This window comes from Meriones unguiculatus (assembly GCF_030254825.1).
Source record: "Meriones unguiculatus strain TT.TT164.6M chromosome 13 unlocalized genomic scaffold, Bangor_MerUng_6.1 Chr13_unordered_Scaffold_40, whole genome shotgun sequence".
Lineage (NCBI taxonomy): Eukaryota > Metazoa > Chordata > Mammalia > Rodentia > Muridae > Meriones > Meriones unguiculatus.
Window position 1 is genome coordinate 5,160,706 of NW_026843649.1, and position 20,658 is coordinate 5,181,363.

The window sequence follows — 20,658 nt, forward strand, 5'->3', positions numbered from 1 at the left end:
TGGTGGAGTTTTCTGTAGACCTATTTTGTACCCTAGGTAATTAATAGAATCTCCTCTTTGTACTTTTTCGGGAGCAATCTCTAAACCCCAACAAGACAAAGTTCTATTTATTTCATCAAAAATATTTTCTAATGTTTTTCTATCTGAATCAGCTAATAAGATATCATCCATATAGTAAATTATGGATTGAGGAAACTGCTTATGAATTCTCTCTAACAGCTGTTGTACAAAATATTGGCACAAAGCAGGACTGTTCAACATCCCCTGTGGTAAGACCCTCGAGTGATATCTCTTTATTGGACAGCTTCTATTAAAAGTGGGTGCTGAGAAAGCAAACCTTTCCCTATCATGTTCATGTAAAAAAATTGTGAAAAAGCAATCCTTTAAATCAATCACTATAATAAGCCATTGTTTAGGTAAGATGGAAGGCAATGGGATTCCGGATTGTAATGACCCCATTGCCGGAATAATTTTGTTAATGGCTCTGAGATCTGTTAACATCCTCCATTTGTCAGATTTCTTTTTTATGACAAATACCGGAGAATTACAAGGGCTGTTGGACTCCTCTATATGTTGAGCCTCCAGTTCTTCCAGGACTAGCTGTTTTAATGCCAGTAATTTTTCTTTACTCATAGACCATTGTTCAATCCAAATAGGTTGGTCAACCAACCACCTTGGTAAGGTGGTGGGGGTTTTATTAGCAGTGGCTTCCCAACATGAAGTTGAAAAGAATGCTTGTATCTGGTTTATGGACAGCCTGGGCAGCCTGTATCTTTTTTGATGGCATTTTAAAATAATTTTAACTTCTTTATCAGGAGTATTACCTGTTTTGCCTCTGAAACTGGGGGTTGTTAATCTGGGTCTCCCATTGTTGTAACAGATCTCTTTCCCATAAGTTTATGGCTATCTCAGCCACATATGGCCTTAATTTTCCTATTTGACCTTCTGGTCCTATACATTTAAGCCACCTGACTTATTGTTTCACTTTAGATAAAGTTCCAACTCTTTGGAATTGGATATCGACCTCTTGAATTGGCTAATTTGGGGGTCAAAATTTAGGAGTGATAATTGCGACATCAGCCCCAGTATCCACCATTCCTTCAATTTCAATATTATTTAAAATTATCTTTAACTTTGGCCTATGATCATTTATAGAGGTTTGCCAGTATATTTGGTTTTTTCCCTTCTTTCCTGTTTTTTTTTTTTTTTTGTTTTGTTTTGTTTTGTTTGATTTATCTATAAAACTTACCCTGGCCTCACTGTTGAAGTTTTTAATGTTTATTCCCAGGGCAGTGGCATTTAACTTTCTTGTGGAAGAGTATCCCTGTCCTGTATTGAGGCCTGAGAAAGGTCCCCTCAGGCATTTTTGATAAAGGATTACCCTATTTCTCTGTGCTCTACATTCACTAATCTGATGTCAACCCTTGCCACATCTTCTGCATATTCTAAAAAGTATAGACTCCCTTTTGAATTATTTTGTTTTTTTTTTTTTTGGTAACTCCGTTTGCCCATCAAAATTAAGACATTTCCCAATGTCTTTAGGGATAGCTTCTCTTATCAAGGCCAAATTGGGTGATTGAGGTCTGTTGTCAATTGTATTTATAACCCATTTGTCTTTTTGTGCACACCTTGCTTTGAATGGCCGTATTACCTCTTTGCATTCAAAATCTTTGCATTTTCAAAGGCTTTTCTAGCTAGTTGATCTGATATGCTTGTACCACCAGCTGAGGTCAATCTTTGCAAAACGTTAATGAATGGTTCACGTGGAGCTTGTATGACCTGAGAGAATGGCTCAATCCTTTTCCCTGATTCCTCAACCTTGTCCCAGGTATTTAAGGCTGCTAGGTGACATAATGCTAAGGTTTCTTCATTATATACAGCTTGTATCTCTGTGTCAGCCTATTGGCCATCACCAAGCAACTGTTCCTTAGAAACACCAACAGCCCTGGCTCTATTTTTGTATGCTATCTCTCTAGCCTCTTCTCTTCATCATGATAGTGATTGTAAATATGGGTCAGGTTCTTTTATTGCCTTTGACATATCCTCCCAGTCCTTTGGGATTCCTCTACTGATTGACCAGAAAGTCAGCATTTGTTTTACAAATGGTGAATGCATTCCAAAATTGGTGACACTTTCTTTAAATTTTCTTTGGTCTGGCACTTCCACAGGGTGCCATTCAGTCTCATGGTAATCCTGTGGCTGATCATCATTTGCTGGTCTCTGTTGTACACCGACTGGATAAGCTAACGTTTGTTTTCTAACCACCTTTGTTTGGCTTTCTTTATTATTATCTTTTGCCTCTGCCTGAGTATGTTCTTTACTTAGTATTCTAAACTCTTTTTCTTAAGTCTGTACCCATATTTCATACCTATCTCTCTGTTGTTTGTTTTGTTCAATAATCTCTTCAATCTCTTGTTTTATGCCTCCCTTCTAACTTTTAATTTTTCTTTGTAGTGTTCTAATTGTTTGTGTTTTCCAGTATCTTTTCTAAATCCTCTGCCCTCATTTCCTGTTGTTTATCATGTTCTATAAGTTTTTGTGTCTCTTGTTTTATGTCCTGTTTCCAACCTTCATTTTTTTCTTCACATTGTTCTACATGTTCTTTGTGTTGTTCCAGTATCTTTTCTAATGCCTTTGCCTTTGAGAAGACATAAAAGGCTAAATCAATTATTAAAGTTAAATTGAGAAATATGAATGTAACCATAGTCATAATTTCTAAACTTTCCTTTATTTCTGTCTTAAAACCATAGAAGAGATTATCTGCCAAGCTCAAAGAAGTCTGTATTAATGTTTCTCTCATCCTGTTAGAATATAGTGGCAGCCAGTTTTGTTCAGTCTCAGTTCTGCCCAAAGTAGGCTGTCTTTTGCTCTGAGGCATGTTTAAGAGTCTCTCTTAAAGAGCCAGTAATTTATCTGGGAGTTTTTAGGTTTAAAGTTTGGGTTGTATCGCTGAGAGCTTATTCCTCTCCCCCACCAAATTATATTAAAGTAGGATTGAAAGTGTGTGGATACTAGATTAGTTGGATACCATTTGTTGTAGATTATTAATATTTACTATTGATAAATCTTTTAGTTAAGCAGTGGTTATTCCTAAACAGCTGTATAACCAAATCACCACACAGAGACTAGGATTTATTTAATTAACCTAGAGCACAATGCTAGCCAAAATTTCTCCATTCTAAACCTCCAAGTCTGCAGAGTTTCCTATGATTCAGATTCACCCATCATACTTGCTTTTTGTGATATTTTAGTTCCAGTTAATTTCTGCATGCGGTGCCAAGCCCTCTCCTGCAGATTCTCCTAGTCTCCTCTCCTGTCTCCTTCCTCTTCCTCCCACTCTGGACCAGAATGTCTCACCTTATCCTCTCCATTACTCAGTATTGGGGCTGGTTGTTTTGATTGACAATATAAAGAACAAATGGTGGCATGTTTATGCAAACTTGAGACAGGTGATGCTTATAAAAAGCATCACAATGCAGTATCTGGATTTAAACCAGACAACGGAGCAGAGAAACCAGCTTTTGAATGAACAAGGGTAAATTGTATACATTCCAACAAAAGAATATTATAACAATATAATATCTTGTATCATATTAAAACAACATGGTCTAAAACTAGACCTCAATAATAACAAAAAATAGTAAATAGCCTGCATATGCATGGAAACTGAACTCTAATCAATCACAGCTGGATTATGAAGAAATAAACTAATTAGACTTTCTAGAATTTAACAAAAATGAAGGCACAACTCACCCAAACTAATGAGACATAATGAAAGTAATTCTAAGAGGAAAGTTCATAGAACTAAGTGACTTCATAAAGAAATCTGAAGCATCTCAAATCAACATAACAGCACACTTGAAAGACCTAGTCAAAAGGAAGCAGACATACACAAGAGGAGTATATGGCTAGAAATAATCAAACTTAGGGCAGAAATCAATAAATTAGAAACAAAGAAAGCAATTCAAAAAATAAACAAAAGCAAGAGCTTGTTCTTGGAGAAAATCACAAAGATAGAGAAACCTTTAGCATAACTAACTAAAACACAGGGGGACACTATACAAATCAGCAAAATCAGAAAATAAAAGGAGGTATAATTACAGACACTGAGGAAATTAAAAAATCATTAGGTTTTACCTTAAAAGTCTATATGCCACAAAATTTGAAAATCTAAATGAAATGGAATATTTTCTTGCTAGATTCCACTTATCAAAGTTGAATCTGGATCAGGTAACTAAATTAATAGACCTATATGCCCTAATGAAATAGAAGCAATCATCAAATTCTCCCTGCCAAACAAAGCCCAGAGCCTGATGGTTTCAGTGCAGAATTTTACTAGACCTTCAAAGAAGAGGTAACACCAATACTCTTCAAACTATTTCACAAAACAGAAAAATAAGGAACATTACCAAACTCATTCTATGAGGCCACATTCACCTTGATACCTAAACCTCACAAAGGCTAACTAAAAGGCAGGGATACACTAAAAAAGATAATTTCAAACCAATCTCTCTTATGAATATTGAAACAAAAATACTCAATAAAATACTCGCAAAATGAATCCAAGTAAACATCAAATATCTCACCTATCCTGACCAAGTAGGCTTCATTCTAGGCATGCAGGGGAGGTACAATATACAGAAATCCATCAGTGTAATCCACGACTTAAACAAACTGAGAAACAAAAACCACAAAATCATCTCAATAGATGCTGAAAGGCATTTAATAAAATCCAAGTTCCATTAATATTTAAAGTTTTGGAGATATCAGAGATAAAAGGCACATGCCTAAACACAGCAAAGATAATATACAACAAGCCTATAGCAAACTAAATGGAAAGCAATTTAAATCAATCCCACTGAAATCAGAGACAAGCCAACTTTGCTCACTCTCTCCTTTCTCTTCAACATAGTACTGGAAGTTCTAGCTAGAGCAGTAAAACAACTAAAGGAAATCAAGGGGATACAAAGCAGAAGGGAAAAAGTCAAAGTATCACTATTCACAAATGATATGACAGTATACATGAGTGACCCTAAAAATTCTACCAGAGAAGTACTACAGCTGATAAACACCTTCAGCAAAGTGGCTGTATACAAAGATGCTAAAAAATATCTGAAGCCCTCTTGTATAGAAAAGACAAGAGGGCTGAGAAAGAAATTAGGGAAAAAAAACAACCTTGCAATAGCTACAAATAGCATAAAGTGCACTGGTGTGACTAACCAAGCAAGTGCAAAATCTGTATAAAAAACTTCAAGTCTTTGAAGAAAGAAATTGAAGAAGATATCATAAGATGGAATGATCTCCCATACTCATTGACCAGTAAGAAAAAACAGCAAAATGGCCATTCTACCAAAAGAAATGTAGAGATTCAATGCAATTCCCATCAAAATACCAACACAATTCTTTACAGACCTTGAAATAACAATTCTCAACATTACATAAAAAACACAAAAAATCCAGAATAGTTAAAAGAATTCAGTACAATAAAAAACTTCTGGAGGTATCTCCATCCTGGATCTCAAGCTGTACTACAGAAAAACAGTAAAAACGGTGTGGTACTGGCATAGAAACATACTGGTGGATCTGTGGAATTGAATCAAAGACCCAGAAATAAACCCACACACCTACAATGCCTGATTTTTGACAAAGAAGCCAAAACCATTCAATGGAAAAAAGAACATCTTCAACCAATGGTGCTTGTCTAACTGGATGTCCACACATACAAATAGATCCATACTTATCACCCTGCACAAAAGTAAATTCCTTGTGGATCAGATACCTCAACATAAAACTAACATTCTTAATCTGTTATTAAAAAAATTGAGGAAGAGGCTTGAACATATTTGCACAGGAGACAACTTCTTGAACAGAACACCAGCAGCACAGGCTCAAAGATCAACAATCAATAAATGGGATCTCATGAAACTGAAAATCTTCCCTAAAGCAAAGGACACTGTCAGCAGAACAAAAGGATGGCTTACAGACTGGGAAAGGATCTTCAACAACTCTACATCTGACAGAAGGCTAATATCCAGAATATATAAATAACCCAACAAATCAAATAATCCAATTTAAAATATGATTCAAGGCTAAACAGAAATTCTCAACAGAGAAATATTGAATGGTGTAGAAACACTTAAAATGCTCAACATCCTTAAAAATCTGAGAAATGAAAATCAAAACGACTCTGAGACTCCACCTCTCACCCAACAGAATGACTAAGAGAAAAAACTCAAGGGACAACTCATGCTGGAGAAGATGTGCAGAAAGGAGAACCCTCCTCCATTGCTGGTGAAAATCTAAACTTGTACAGCTGCTTCGGAAATCAGTCTGGTGCTTTTTCAGAAAACTGGGAATACTGCTACCCCAAGACTCAGCTAAAAAACTCCTAGGCATATATCAGAAAGATGCTCAACCATACAACAAGGACATTTGCTCAACTATGACAATAACAGCTTTATTCATAATAGCCAGAATCTGGAATCAAACTAGATGTCCCTCAATGGGGGAATGGATACAGAAATTGTGGTACATTTACACAAGGAAATACTATTCAGATATTAAAAACAAGAAAATCATGAAATTTGCAGGTAAATGGATGGAACTAAAAAAAAATCACCCTGAGTGATATATCTCAGAAGCAGAAATACATGTATGGTATATATTCATTTACAAGTGATTATTACCCATACAATATAGATTGGACATACTAAAATCTACAGACCTTAAAAACCTAAAGTACAAGGAGAAACAGAGAAACATAGGGAAGATGCTTAATTCTCATTCAGAAAAGAAAACAGGATAGACGCCAGAACGCATAGAAGAGAGAGAACAGGATAGGAGCCTTTCACAGATGAACACTAAGTGACTCCACTCAAGAGGTGATTGAAGCAGATACAGAGACCCACAGCAAAATTTTGTATAGAGCACAAAATGTCTTATTGAAGAAGTGGGAGATAGAAGGACCTAAAGGGGACAGGAGTCACACAAGGAGACCGACAAACAAAAAAAAATCTGGGTCCTGGGGCCCTGCATAGACTCATGCATCAACCAAAGAGCATGAGAGGAATTAGACCCCCTGCTCAGATGTAGCACATAGACAGCTCAGTGTCCATATGGGATTCCTAGTAAGGGGAGAAGAGACAGTCTCTGAACTTGGCTGCCTGCTTCTTGATCACTTCTCCCTGGTGGGACCACCTAGTCAACCTACAGATGAATAGGATACAGGGAGTCTTAAAGGAACCTGATAGGATAGGGTCTGATAGGACCTTCCCTATCAGAGGACTACAGGAGAAGGATAGGAGAGAAGTAGGGAGGGATGCTGGGACCTAGAGGAGAAGAGAGAGGCGGCTAAAATTGGGATACAAAGTGAATAAATTGTAAAAATTAATGATAAACAAGGGTGACAGAATAAAGCATAAATAAGACACAATTGACTGAGAAAAACACAAAAAATACTCACATCTTTAATCATAGATCTAGCTAGGAAAAAAAAAAAACCTTAGGCAACCATTACCTCAAATGACAAATAATGTATGTTTAGTGTCCTTCTTGGTACTATAGTAAAAGAGAATGTGATAGGATGCACACAGTATCATTGGAAATCTTTCTTCATGCACTGAACATGGAGTGACTTGTAGGAGTTGAGATGTTGATTTACTTTCTCGCCACAGATCAGCAGGAGTGTATCCCTTGCTGAATTCAAGAGTACCCAAACCTTGAGAGAAACAAGTGCCTGCCAATGGCAGTGACCTTCCTGTCATTTGAGGATCCTCTGGGTTTGGTCCTGGCCTGCATGGCTTTGTGTTTATCTGTCAGCACAGCTATAGTTTTGGGGATCTTTCTCAAGCACCATGACCTACCCATCATTAAGTCCAATAACTGGACTATAATAAAATACCTTAGTGTCTTCAAATGAAATTATTTACCCTTACTTTTAGTAAGTTTATATAAAATGTATATCTAACCATAACTAAAAGAGCCCTTCATTTAAGCAATGTTATATAGATGCACTCTATTTCAGAATAGAAACTACTTCTGAAAACACATTTTTAGTAAGTTATACATGTTACTTTTTAATTTGTGGACAATATAAGTATTCAAATTTTAATTACATAATAGTAATTGTGATAAATAACACAGGTACTATATATTTTTCCCTTAGTATTTTTTTTCTGGAGAAAACAGGAATTAGGTTGACAGTTAACATCTTTTGTTGGACAGACAAAAACCTGGACCTCTGGCAAAGGGAGCTTGCAAAATTGTACATCCATAGCAGAAATCAGTGTTCAGAATTCTCAAAATGATGAAAATAAATCTACCATATGAACCACTTATGACTTTCATTGACTTATGCACAATGGACTCAATATACTCCTTCAAAAATATTTTCTCAACCATACTCATTGCTATTCTGTTCACAATAGGTACAAAATGAGAACACCTAAATATCCTTCAACGGATATAGATAAGTGAAATGGTATGCACATTAGTAGATAGAAATATAAATGACGATATTGATTTAGGTAACTCAAATCCAGAAAACAGATATCACATGTCCTATCTACTCTGAAGAATATAGTTCTAGATCTTCAGTTGTGATTATTCACCCTACTGTGAAAGAATAGAAAGAGTGTGGCAAAAGACTGGGGATCAGCCCCAGCAGTTGAGGGAGAGAAGAATAAGTTGGTGCAGAAACGAGTCAGACATGGTTGTCCAAAGAAACTTAAAGTCTTGATGGACTGGCAGTCAGAGTACTTCTTTATTTAGACAGATTTCAATAATAAAAGATAGATTCACATTCTTCTAAAACATAGATTATAGCCTTTTTGTCTCCAGACAGGTGTTTTATCTGTCATAAATTTAGTCATCATTGATAAACCTTATCTTTTTACTATCATTTTTCTTCATCAATGCCATAACCTGACATTTTTGAGAATATGGAGGCATATTTGCCACAGCCTGAAACCCCATTCTCAGGTTGGACGCATTCTCAGATTCAATGGCAATAGGTAGAAAATCTTTAAGCCAGCCTGGGCATATTGCTTTCTCCCAATTAGTATATTATCATATTTTAATGGACAGCCTCATGAAAAACAATATATGCCAAAGCAGCAACAGTTGTTATTGAATTCCTAGCATAATGCATTGTCTATACCTCATATCTTTGTAGAATTTACTTATGTGCTAAATCTAAGTATTCTTTCACTATTTTGGTCATACAACACCACAGTGATACTGTGAAGCTGATATTTCTAGGAAAAGGAGGTCCTAATACCTCATTATAAAAATCATTTTTATAAAACATTCTTTGTCATCATTATAGATCCTAGTGTAAGGTGAACATATCTCCAGCCATTCATTTACATCTTTATCTAATCATTGAGGGCATACCATATGTAACTCCTAATCTTATATGCCAAGTATTCATCTGAGGATACAGCAGTACAAGGTATTTAATTTCAAATACTATCAACTCTCCTGGCTCTAGAAACTTTGTTTGCCTTTTTAAGAGTATGTTCTGATTATTTTCTTCTTGAGGAAACACAGGGGTAGATTTTGCAAGACTATCTTGAAGCTAAAGTCTCATAAGGAATTTTCTGACATTTTTATGAGAAAGACATTTATGTAGGGCCAGATAATTGATATTTCCCCTAAATATGAGAGGAGCAGTATGCTCAGGATTTTTCTGGAGAAGCTTAGAAGAAGTACTCCAGGGTGAAGGCATAAATGATTCATGAAAAAAATTCCCATTGCTCCAATGGCCTCAGGTTGTACATGTATTGAAAGCCCTCTAAGCATGTAGCAAGTGGAGATCAAGACCAAGGCTGAAAGATAGTATGAAGGCTATTGTAACATGCAACTCAGCTATGCTAGATCTTTGTCAAATAGCTGTGCTGACTTCAAGACTTTAAATGTATGTAAACTTTGGTGACGATTTAATCCATTTGGAGGTGACTTTTGAGGGAAAATAAGAATAAGCATCTATTTCCATGTTTCTACATATAGGCATCTAATTTGGTCAGCACCATTTGTGAAGATTTTGTCTGTTTTTCCAGTGTTTATTTCTATTTTTGTTATAGTACTACTGTATTTACATAATCAACTATTACTCAGACATTTAAAAAATCAAATCATGAAACGTGAAAGCAAATGCACATTTGCAGGTAACTGAGATTGAGAGTGCCTAGACCCCAAAAGAGAAATAGGATATGTATTTGTTTTACATATATATTAGTTGCAAGATGTATGATATGCAAGCAACTGAATATAATAATGCAGGGGATACATACAGATTAAGAACTGGAGGTTAGGGGAGGCAGAGATTTCTCCATAGGAAAGGGAAATAAAATATTTGGTACAAATGGAAGGTGGGCTAAAAAGATAGAACTGAAGGGGATTGGGAAAGGAAGAGGGCAATGAAAAGGTAACATGAGGAAAGACAGGTAAAATTAAGGGTCATTTGTTTGGTACAGTGGAAACCTAATGCAATAGAAACTTTCTAAAATATATACATATAACAAGCCAATATAAATGAAATCACCACACAAGAAGAAAGTTCCAACTGGAAATCTCTTGTCACTAAATAAAGCATCCAGTACTGGTAATGGTTTATATTTAACTGAGGTATTGGCCAAAGTGGTGTGATTGTAATGCCAAAACAATACAGGCTTTTGCCAAGACTATAGGCTGCACTCCACAAATTGAATGCAGTGCCCTCTTGCTGGAGACAACACTTACACTTAAATGGAACATAGATAAATAGAGCTTGTGCCTACATAGAACCTTCACACTTACATTCTAGCAACTTTTATATGGTAAGTACTCTGCAACTACAAGAGGAAAAATATAAACATTAACCAGCTACCAAACTTTTGAACTTTAACAATGTTCTACCTGTAAGACATATTAGTGCAAGAGTTGTAGGAGTAAATACCAATCTATAGTTGACTTACAGCCCATTTCACATGATGGAATCCACACCTTACACTGCTTTATTGATCAAGAAAAAGAAATTACACAGACCATGGTTCTGGGGAAAAAGCAAATACTACATTCTACTAAAAGTAATAAAATGACCATTGACACCATTCTGCTATACTCATAGACCAGTATCTTGTTCAGCCATCATCAAAAAAATGTCATCCTGCATTTGATGGAGACAAATGCAGAGACCCATAGAGAAAATAGACAGTCAGTGAGAGACCTCAGAATATGCCCTTCAGGCTCTTAAGTAATTCAGCCAGAAGAGTGTAAGAGCCAGAAAAGAAAGAGGATATCAAAGAACAAATCACCATAAATTAAGACGACTGAAGAATAGATGAACTGTGAGAGACTGAGGCAGCATACACAAGGCCTTTAGTGTTCTGTCCTTAGCCCTATCTCTAATTGATAAGTGCTTGCAAATGAAAATGTAGTTTTCTCCAAGGTACACTCATTGTATCCAAGGGACTATTCTTTTTTTTTTTATCAGTTACATTTTATTAACTCTGTAGGGACTATTCTTAATTGTATTTTTAAGAGTACATTCTAATAGGTAGATGGCCAAAAATTTCCCTCACTGGCAAGTTTGGATTCTCATGTCCTAGAATTCTGACATTCATTTAAAAAATGTTTATCATAGTTTTCATTTTAATTTGCTGAAGATTTTTTCTATTTTTAAAGCTACATGTCCTCTGTGTGTGAACCATTGTTTCAAGTTTACTATTTTGTGAGATTCCTGCATGTTTGAGCAAGTCTATATCATTTCCCATCTTGGGCTCTTTTTCTTTTTCTTTTTCCTACTCAGATGTGTTTGCTTTTGTCTTTTTGCTATTTTATTTTCTTATTATACATTATAGCCCTCCTTGTTTAATATGAGGGTGAATTTAGACAGGATAGAAGGGGAGATGGGAAAGAGTTGCCATGATTACAGGAACAGAAGACTTTAATCCAGATGAATATATAAGTAAAATGACTATTTTTAAAACAAAAAAAAGGAGGAGGAGAAGGAGGACGATGAAGAGAAAGAAAAAAAAAGAAGGAGGAGTTGGAGAAAGAAGAGAAGCAGGAGGAGAAGGATGAGAAGATGAAGATGAAGAAGAAGAAGAAAAATAAGAAGAAAAAGAGTTTGTCAAAAGAAAGGTTAAATAGCTATGCACAAAAGATCCAGCAATTCTAAAAACTGCAAAAAAGTAATTTATGAATAAAAAAAATAGAAAAAGAAGACAAAACTCACATCAAAATTCTAGAAAATATTTTCAGGAAAATAATAAAAGAATGTATCCTTAACCTAATGAAGAAGGGGTAGCCTATGAAAGTACAAAAAGTATATAGAACAACAATTAAAGTGTACCAGAAAATAAATTGTGCTCAGCACATAAAAATCAAAACATTAAATGTAAAGAAAAGCATATTAAACAAAGAAGGGATATTAAAAGTTGCAAGTTGAAAATACTAAGTTGCATATAAATTCAGACTCTTTAGAGTAACTCCTAATTTCTCAAGAGAGATTCTAAACCTAGAATGGCTGAGACACATTATATATAATCTTTAAGGGACCCTTATTCCTACATCCAGTAAACTTTCAATAATAAATGATGAATAAAGATATATTGCATAATAAAACCAAATATGAGCAGTATCTCTGTAAAATTTCACTACAGAAGCCAATCAATGGAACACTCCAATCTAAAGTGTTAACCACACCCAAGACAACACAAAGAATGAATAATCCCAAGCATCAAATCAGGAGGCAAAAACCCCGCACCATAACTACAAAATAAAGGGAAATAATAAACATTGGTCATTGAAAACTCTCAACTTGGGTGTTCAATTCTCCAATAGAAAGACAGGAACTAACAGAACGGACTAGACAACAATGTCCATTCTTCTGCATCTACGGAACACTTTTTATCATCCAGGTTGGACAGCATCTCTGTGTAAAAGGATGAAAGGAGACAGGAGAAGAAAGTGGACCAAAAAAGAACTTTAGGGGAACTTTATTTTATACAGTTCACACAAACAACTACCTAAAATTCTTGAGTCAATTTAAAAGAGAGTATGTAGTGGACACAGTGAATGAGGAGTTCCACCATTATCCATATGAAACAGATGACTTGGACTGGTCCAGCATACATCTACACTCATGTTTACTGAAGCAAAGCTTACCATGTGCTAAGATAGAATGGACTTGATTGTCCTGAATCACATGAGTGCAAAATATAATATTATTCATTTTTTATTCATGGAAAACATGTACTTTTGTTTTTTGAGATTTTTAATATAATCACATTATTTATCATTTCTCTGTCCTACCTACAAAATCTCTCATATATCCCTCTTTTGGCTCTTTCAATTTCAAGTCTTGGGTTGCCAATAACTGCTATTACATGTATCATGCATGTGCATGTGTGTGTGTGTGTGTGTGTGTGTGTGTGTGTGTATGAGAGAGGGAAAGAGAACATTTAACATTTCAAGAAAGGCAATCATTTTACTTTGAAATTGTGGATGAACTCAACATGTATCATCAAAAGTTATGACCTGACCTAGACAAAGAAATCAAACATTGTCTGACTTCAGTCCTAATTGGGCTAAAAGAAGTTAGTACTCTGAAATAAGAACTGAATAGTCAGCATTAGAGCCTGAACATCACGCGGTAGTGGCATGACTTGTCAAAGAACACATTTCAGTGACAAGAGGAATAATATAAAGAAATACTTCAGCGTGCATGCATAAAAGCTATTAATAATAGCTTACATTGTTTACTTGAGAAATATTCTGTGTATATTTTTTAAATCTCAATGACCAAATGTTAAAATTACTGTGTAAGAGATATTAATTTATTTATATATTATTTATTCTTCCATCAATTTTCCTTCCATTTTCACCCTCCTGAGTTTTGAATAATCATCCTTTGCTCTTTTGAAAATTCAAGCCACTTTTTCATAAACTATTTTTACACACTTAACATATCAAAATTTGATTTGTAAAATATTTTACAATATTATAGTACTAGGAATATATAACAAACCACTGATTTTTATCAAGGGTATTTATTATATATAGTATTAAAGGAAAAAGGGAAATGTGAAGAGATGAAATACTATTCTTTCTAGTTGTTTTTAAGAGACATTTGCCTGAGTGCAGCCATTTCAGGAAAAAAAAAAACTCATTTATTTCTTTTTTATTGATTATTGCAATTTATTCGCTTGTTTTCTGGCTGTAAGCCCCTCCCTCATCTTCCACCTGTTACAACCTGCCTCCCTCTTCTACCCCTATGCCCCTTTCCTAGTCCAATGATAGGGGAAATCTTCCTTTCCTACTGTCTTCTTACCAAGAATGGCTGCACCTTCTTCCTCTGTGGCCTGGCAAGGCTGCACCTTCCAGGAGTAGGTGATCAAGTAGTCTTCCACTGAGTTCATGTCACAGACAGCCCCTGTCACCCTTAATAGGGAACTCACATGGAAACTGAGATACTTATGAGCTACATCTGAGCAGGGGTTCTAGGTGTTCTTCATGCATGGTCCTTCGTTGGAACAGGGCCCCCAGGGCCCATATTTTTTGACTCAATTGGCCTCCTTGTGGAGGACCTCCCCCATCCAGGTCTTTCTATCTCCTGAATCCTCCATATTAGTCCATGCTCTCTGCCCAAAGTTTGGCTATGAGTCTAATCATCTGCTTTAATACCCTGCTAGGTAGATTCTTTCAGAGGCCCTCTGTGGTAGGTGCCTGCCCTGTCCCCTGTCTTCTCACATTGCCGATGTCTATACTATTTGCCCATCTGAATGAGGATTAAGCATCTTCCCTAGGGTACTTCCTGTTGTTTAGATCCTTTAGGACTTTAGATTTTAGTATTTTAATCCTATATTGTATGACTAATATCCACATATAAGTGAGGATATACCATGAGCATCTTTCTGCTTCTGGATACCTCACTCAGAGTGATCTTTTCTAGTTGCATCCATTTACCTGCTGATTTCCTTGTTTTTAATTGCTGAATAGTATTGCATTGTATAAATGTGCCACAATTTCTGTTTCCATTCCTCGGTTTGGGGACATCTAAGTTGTTTCCACATTCTGGATATTGTCAATAAAGCTGTTATGAGTAGAGTTGAGCAAATGTCCTTGTTGTACTGTTGAATATATGCCCACAGTTGATATAACTGAATATTCTAGTTGCACTATTCATAATTTTCTGAGAAAGCACCCGATTGATTTCCAAAGTGGTTGTACAAGTTTATATTCCCACCAGCAATGGAGGAGGGTTCACTTTTCTCCATAGAAGTCCAGCTTGTGTTGCAGATGATGTGATAGTATATATGAATATCCCTAAAAATTCAACCAGGGAACTTCTACAGCTGATAAACATCTTCAGCAAAATGGCTTGATACAAAATTAAATTTAAAAAAAATCTGAAGCCCTCCTGTATACAAAAGACAAATGGGCTCAGAAAGAAATTAGGGAAACAAAACCCTTTCACAAAAGCCACAAATAACATAAAGTACCTTGGTGTGACTCTAATCAAGCAAGTGAACAACTTGTATGAAAAAAAAGAACTTCAAGGAAGATATCAGAAGATTGCCCATACTACAGAATTGGAGGATTAACATAGTAAAAATGGCCACTCTACCAAAAGAAATCTAAAGACTCAATGCAGTTCCAATCAAAATACCAGCACAACTCATTACAGACCTTGAAAGAACAATTCTCAATTTCATATGGAAAAACAAAACAAGACAAAACAAAACAAAACAGAATTGATTTTAAAAGAATGCCTGTACAGTAAAAGATTTTCTGGAGGTATCTTCATCTGAGATATCAAGTAGTACTATAGCGCAACAGTAATAAAAAAAATGGCATGGTACTGGCACCTGTACTTTAAATCTTAAAGGGGTGTGCATCTACTCATTAATCATTTTTATTAAATCATATCAAGAAGCTGAGGGGAAAAACAAATGTAGAGGAATCAACTGCTGTCTCAGTTTTAAACCCAGTTTGAGGGTGCCCAGACAGCCAATGCTACCTTGGGCTATTGTTTCGGCTCATCAACCTTAAAACATCCATGGCTTTACTATCAATAGTGTACTATTCTTAACTTTAAATTGTTCTCTAAGATTTTTTACATCAGAGCCATTAGCAAAAACATCTTCCCTGACCTTGTTAAACAATCTATTTTTCCAAATTGTTTCTAAGTATAATGGTTATTGCTAACAATCTACATCTATGGCTCCTATCAAGGGCAGTGGTTAATTCATTAATCTGCTCCAGTAAACAGGTGGAAAGAGATCAAACATTGTTAATTTTAAATGCCAGTGATATTGCCCAGTGATGAGATAGAAGACTACTTATGGTTTTCATACAACTCATGTTATAAGGAATATGAGCATCATAAAGACAACAAGCAGAGATATGCTACATAAGAACACAAAGTCCTCTGGAAAATCAGTTCTTGGGATTATGCTTCTCCAAGACAAACTCATCGTAAGTATGCTAACAGGGGAGCAACATTCCATGAGATCTACAGCTGTTTTGCTGTTGCTACTGCATGGCTCTTGACAGTGGCAGGAAGCCAAAATAGTTTGCCTATAGATGGGTAAGGGGGGAGTGAGGTTAGCTCAGGCCCTGGGAAGGAGAATTCAGGGTATTGCATGGGCTGTACTAGCCTGGAAGACCAGGTAACATGGAAGGACTGAAGGATTGCTGGGAGAAAATAGCAGGTAGATTTGATTTGGTATGTTAAATAGGAACCTCTGCCATTAGTTCCAGGTTTGAATGCTACTTCTATGGTAACATAAACTTCAGAGAGAGAAGCTGGTCTCCGTTGGATAGTGATCTTCAAGTGAGCCCACAGGGAAGAAGGTGACAAAGACAAAGATTATGTTTTTCTTTTCTTTCTATATATCTTCTTTCTTCTCTTTGAGGGAGGGCAGTTACCAAACTAGACTCAAAATTTTGCTATTTTGCTCTTTTGTTTTTCTTACTATTTTTTTTATTTTATTAATTGTTTTTATTTTTCGCCATTTATTCATTATGTATGATGGTTGAAGGTCACTCCCTCAACTCCTACTGGTCCTACCCTCCCTTCATCTTCCCCCATCCCCTTTCCCTAGCCTACTAAAAAGGGGAGTTCCTCTCCTCTGCCATCCACCCATACCTTATTGGAACAATGCTCAGCTACTAAAAACAGAGAAATAAAATTTCTGCTCTTATTTCTTTTTATGGGCCACTGTACTCACCTCAGAAGATTTTATACCATGAAGCTTGCCTGCAAACTTACCATGAACTAAACACTAAGTATAACTCATTTTAAAGAGTCCCACCCCAAGACAGTGTTTGATTGACCCTTTCACATCCAGAAACATGTGAAATTTGAAATGCTATGAAGTCTGAGACATTTCATCACAAGCATTTCAGAGATCGTGACTCTCTTCCTGCCTGGAGGGCTGTTTCCCACCAGCCCAGGAAGGCAAAAGGGGCAGAAGATGATTAGCATAAAGCTTGGAAAGCCCGTAAGCATAACTGTGGTCAGCCACTCTGGGAACCACCTCAGAAAGTAAGTTCAACTTTAATTCCAGAAAACAGAAAACAGAGGCTTATATCCCTTGGGGAGTGCCTGGGATGCTCCAAGCATAGGTGTAGATAATTGTTTAATGCTAGGCAATTCAAGGATGCTTGATTTGCATTAAACAGCACATTCCTATTATATGAATAAGAACAAGGACACAGATCCAAATTATCCTATATTTGAAGGGAGGGGAGAGTTATCAGGGATCTGTGTCAAAGGCCATCTATCAAATTTGATTGGTGGTGTCCATGTCTAAAGATACTCTCCAGATGAAGTCAGGCAGAGAAAACTCACCATTGACATGGTTACCCATCTAGGCCAGAAGCAGAGTCATACATGGAAGAGAAAGCCTCCTCCCTCACATCTCAAAATTCAGTCTGAGTTGTGATGGTTTTCAATAGAACCCCTCGAACAATAGGTATGTGTACACAAAGAAACTTCTACAGGCTGCCACTGTTGTGTTACTCTCAGAGAACTTCCTGGCTGGTGTTAGTTCACCATTCCCTACATATTCATCCACTGGACTCAAAGTTTCTTGTGTAAAGTGAGGCAATTGAAAACAGTAAATATTGAGAATCAGGATTATCAATAAGTCTTCCATAAACACCTTATTATATAATACTGTTGCATGTAATTGTTCACCATTATTCACCATTCATTGTATTCTTTTTTAAAGATAAGTTTATTTACTTTAAAATCCAATCGTAGTCCCCCTCCCTTCTCTCCCCCAGTACTACCCTCCATTCCTATTCCCCGTATTCCCTTTACCCTTTAGAAAAGGGAGGTCATTTCCATTGAGCTAGTTTTTCAGTTCTATTGGATCTCAGTAGACCAAAGAACACAAAGGCCTTTCCATATTGCTTATAGTCACAGAACTCCTCTCCAGTAAGGATACTTTTATGATGATGATGACTCCAGATTTGTGAAAAGCCTCACCATTTTAACACATTCATAAGTTTTCCTCCATTATGAATCCTTTCATGATGATGAAGATTATACAAATGTGGAATGGTTTCACCATGTTAAAAGCACTCACAAGATTTCTTTCCATTAGGATTTCTTTCATGAGTGTGAAGATGATTCTGAAATCCAAAAGTTTTATTCACATTGGTTACAGACAGACAGCTTCTTTCCAGTATATGTTCTTTTATGCATTAGGTGATGTTATGTGCAAAGGCTTTGCCACGTAGGTATATTCGTGTGGTTTCACTCCAGAATGTGTTGTTGTCTTAGGAGATGATTATTAAATGCAAAGGCTTTATCTCACTAATTACCCTCACAAGGCTCCTCTCCACTGTTTTTTTTTTTTTCATGTTTTCAGAGACTACTCTGCTGTGCAAACGCTTTATCACATTGCGTATATTTATAAGGTTTCTTTCCGGTATGTGTTCTTTTATGGCTTATGAGATTACTGTTTCGTGCAAAGGCTTTACCACACTCGTCACATTCATAAGGTTTCTTTCCAGTGTGTGTTCTTTTATGTCTTATGAGATGACTGTTTTCTGTAAAGGCTTTGCCTCACTGGTTACATTCATAAGGTTTCTCTCCAGTGTGTGTTCTTTTATGCCGTATGAGATTACTGTTTTCTGCAAAGGCTTTACCACACTCGTTACATTCATAAGGTTTCTCTCCAGTGTGTATTCTTTTATAGCTTATGAGATGACTGTTTTGTGCAAAGGCTTTACAACACTGGGTACATTCATAAGGTTTCTCTCCAGTGTGTGTTCTTTTGTGGTTTAAGAGAGTACTGTTTTCTGCAAAGGCTTTACCACACTCATTACATTCATAAGGTTTCTCTCCAGTGTGTGTTCTTTTATGGCTTATGAGAGCACTGTTTTGTGCGAAGGCTTTACCACACTACTTACATTCATAAGGTTTCTCTCCAGTGTGTGTTCTTTTGTGGTTTAAGAGAGTACTGTTTTCTGCAAAGGCTTTACCACACTCGTTACATTCATAAGGTTTCTCTCCAGTGTGTGTTCTTTTATGGCTTATGAGAGCACTGTTTTGTGCAAAGGCTTTACCACACTGCTTACATTCATAAGGTTTCTCTCCAGTGTGTGTTCTTTTGTGGCTTAAGAGAATACTGTTTTTTGCAAAGGCTTTACCACACTCATTACATTCATAACGTTTCTCTCCAGTGTGTGTTCTTTTATGCTGTATGAGATCACTGTTTTCTGCAAAGGCTTTACCACACTGGTTACATTCATAAAGTTTCTCTCCAGTATGTGTTCTTTTATGCCGCGTGAGAACAGTGGTATAGGGGAAGGCTTTACCACATAAAGTGCATTTAAAGGATTTCTCTCCAGTATGACTACTGTCATGCCTGCAAAGATAATTGGCACATGTGAAAGATTTACTCCAGTAATTTCATTACAGTAATAAATATATTTATGTAAATGAATTAATTTTAAAATTCAGTCTAATGGTAAAGAAGAATAAAATTTTAAAGTTTTATCACTTTATTTACATTCATGGTATTCCCCTTCATTATGGGTATTTTTGAAGATTCCTATGATGGTAAGAGAATTTGTTACTTGATTACATCATTTTTCTATAAGAGATTTTCTCAAATATATCAAGAGTATTGTAAGAATTCAGAGTTTTACCACAGCAATCCCATTCGCAAATTTTTGTACTGTATGAATGACACTTCATTTAAGAAGTGAGCAGAACAAGCAGAAGAAGTTCCAAATTCCTATTATTCATAGGTATTTTCAGCAGTAAGTGTTTGCTGATGAATTCTCAGTGAAGTTGCAAAACCAATTAAGAGTAACCATTTATCACATTCACAAAAATCTACTCAAAGTGGGGACTACTACAAAATCAATCGTTCTTGGAGAAAGATAGGTACACTGCTTCTTTCAATATCCCTATGCTCATGTGTCTGAGAAACATTGTGACATATGATACACCTATTTAAATTAAAAGATTAATAAAAGATTCCCACATTGAATTAACACATTTTTTTTATTCATCATAGATATGTCATATAGGGATTAGTGTTTCTCAACAACAATATTCTTGATTCTCATAAGCTGCTCATTTCACTAAACTTTACAATGTTACTGCATGAATATGAGTAACACTGGTTGTACTATGAAATATTTGCTCAT

General features: G+C 36.0%; 1 pseudogene; it reads right to left on the reverse strand.

The window, feature by feature from the left end:
* Positions 1 to 19,916, reverse strand: part of LOC132651131 (zinc finger protein 850-like) — a 443,146-nt pseudogene extending 423,230 nt beyond the window's left edge.
* Between the last annotated feature and the right edge of the window lie 742 nt (positions 19,917 to 20,658).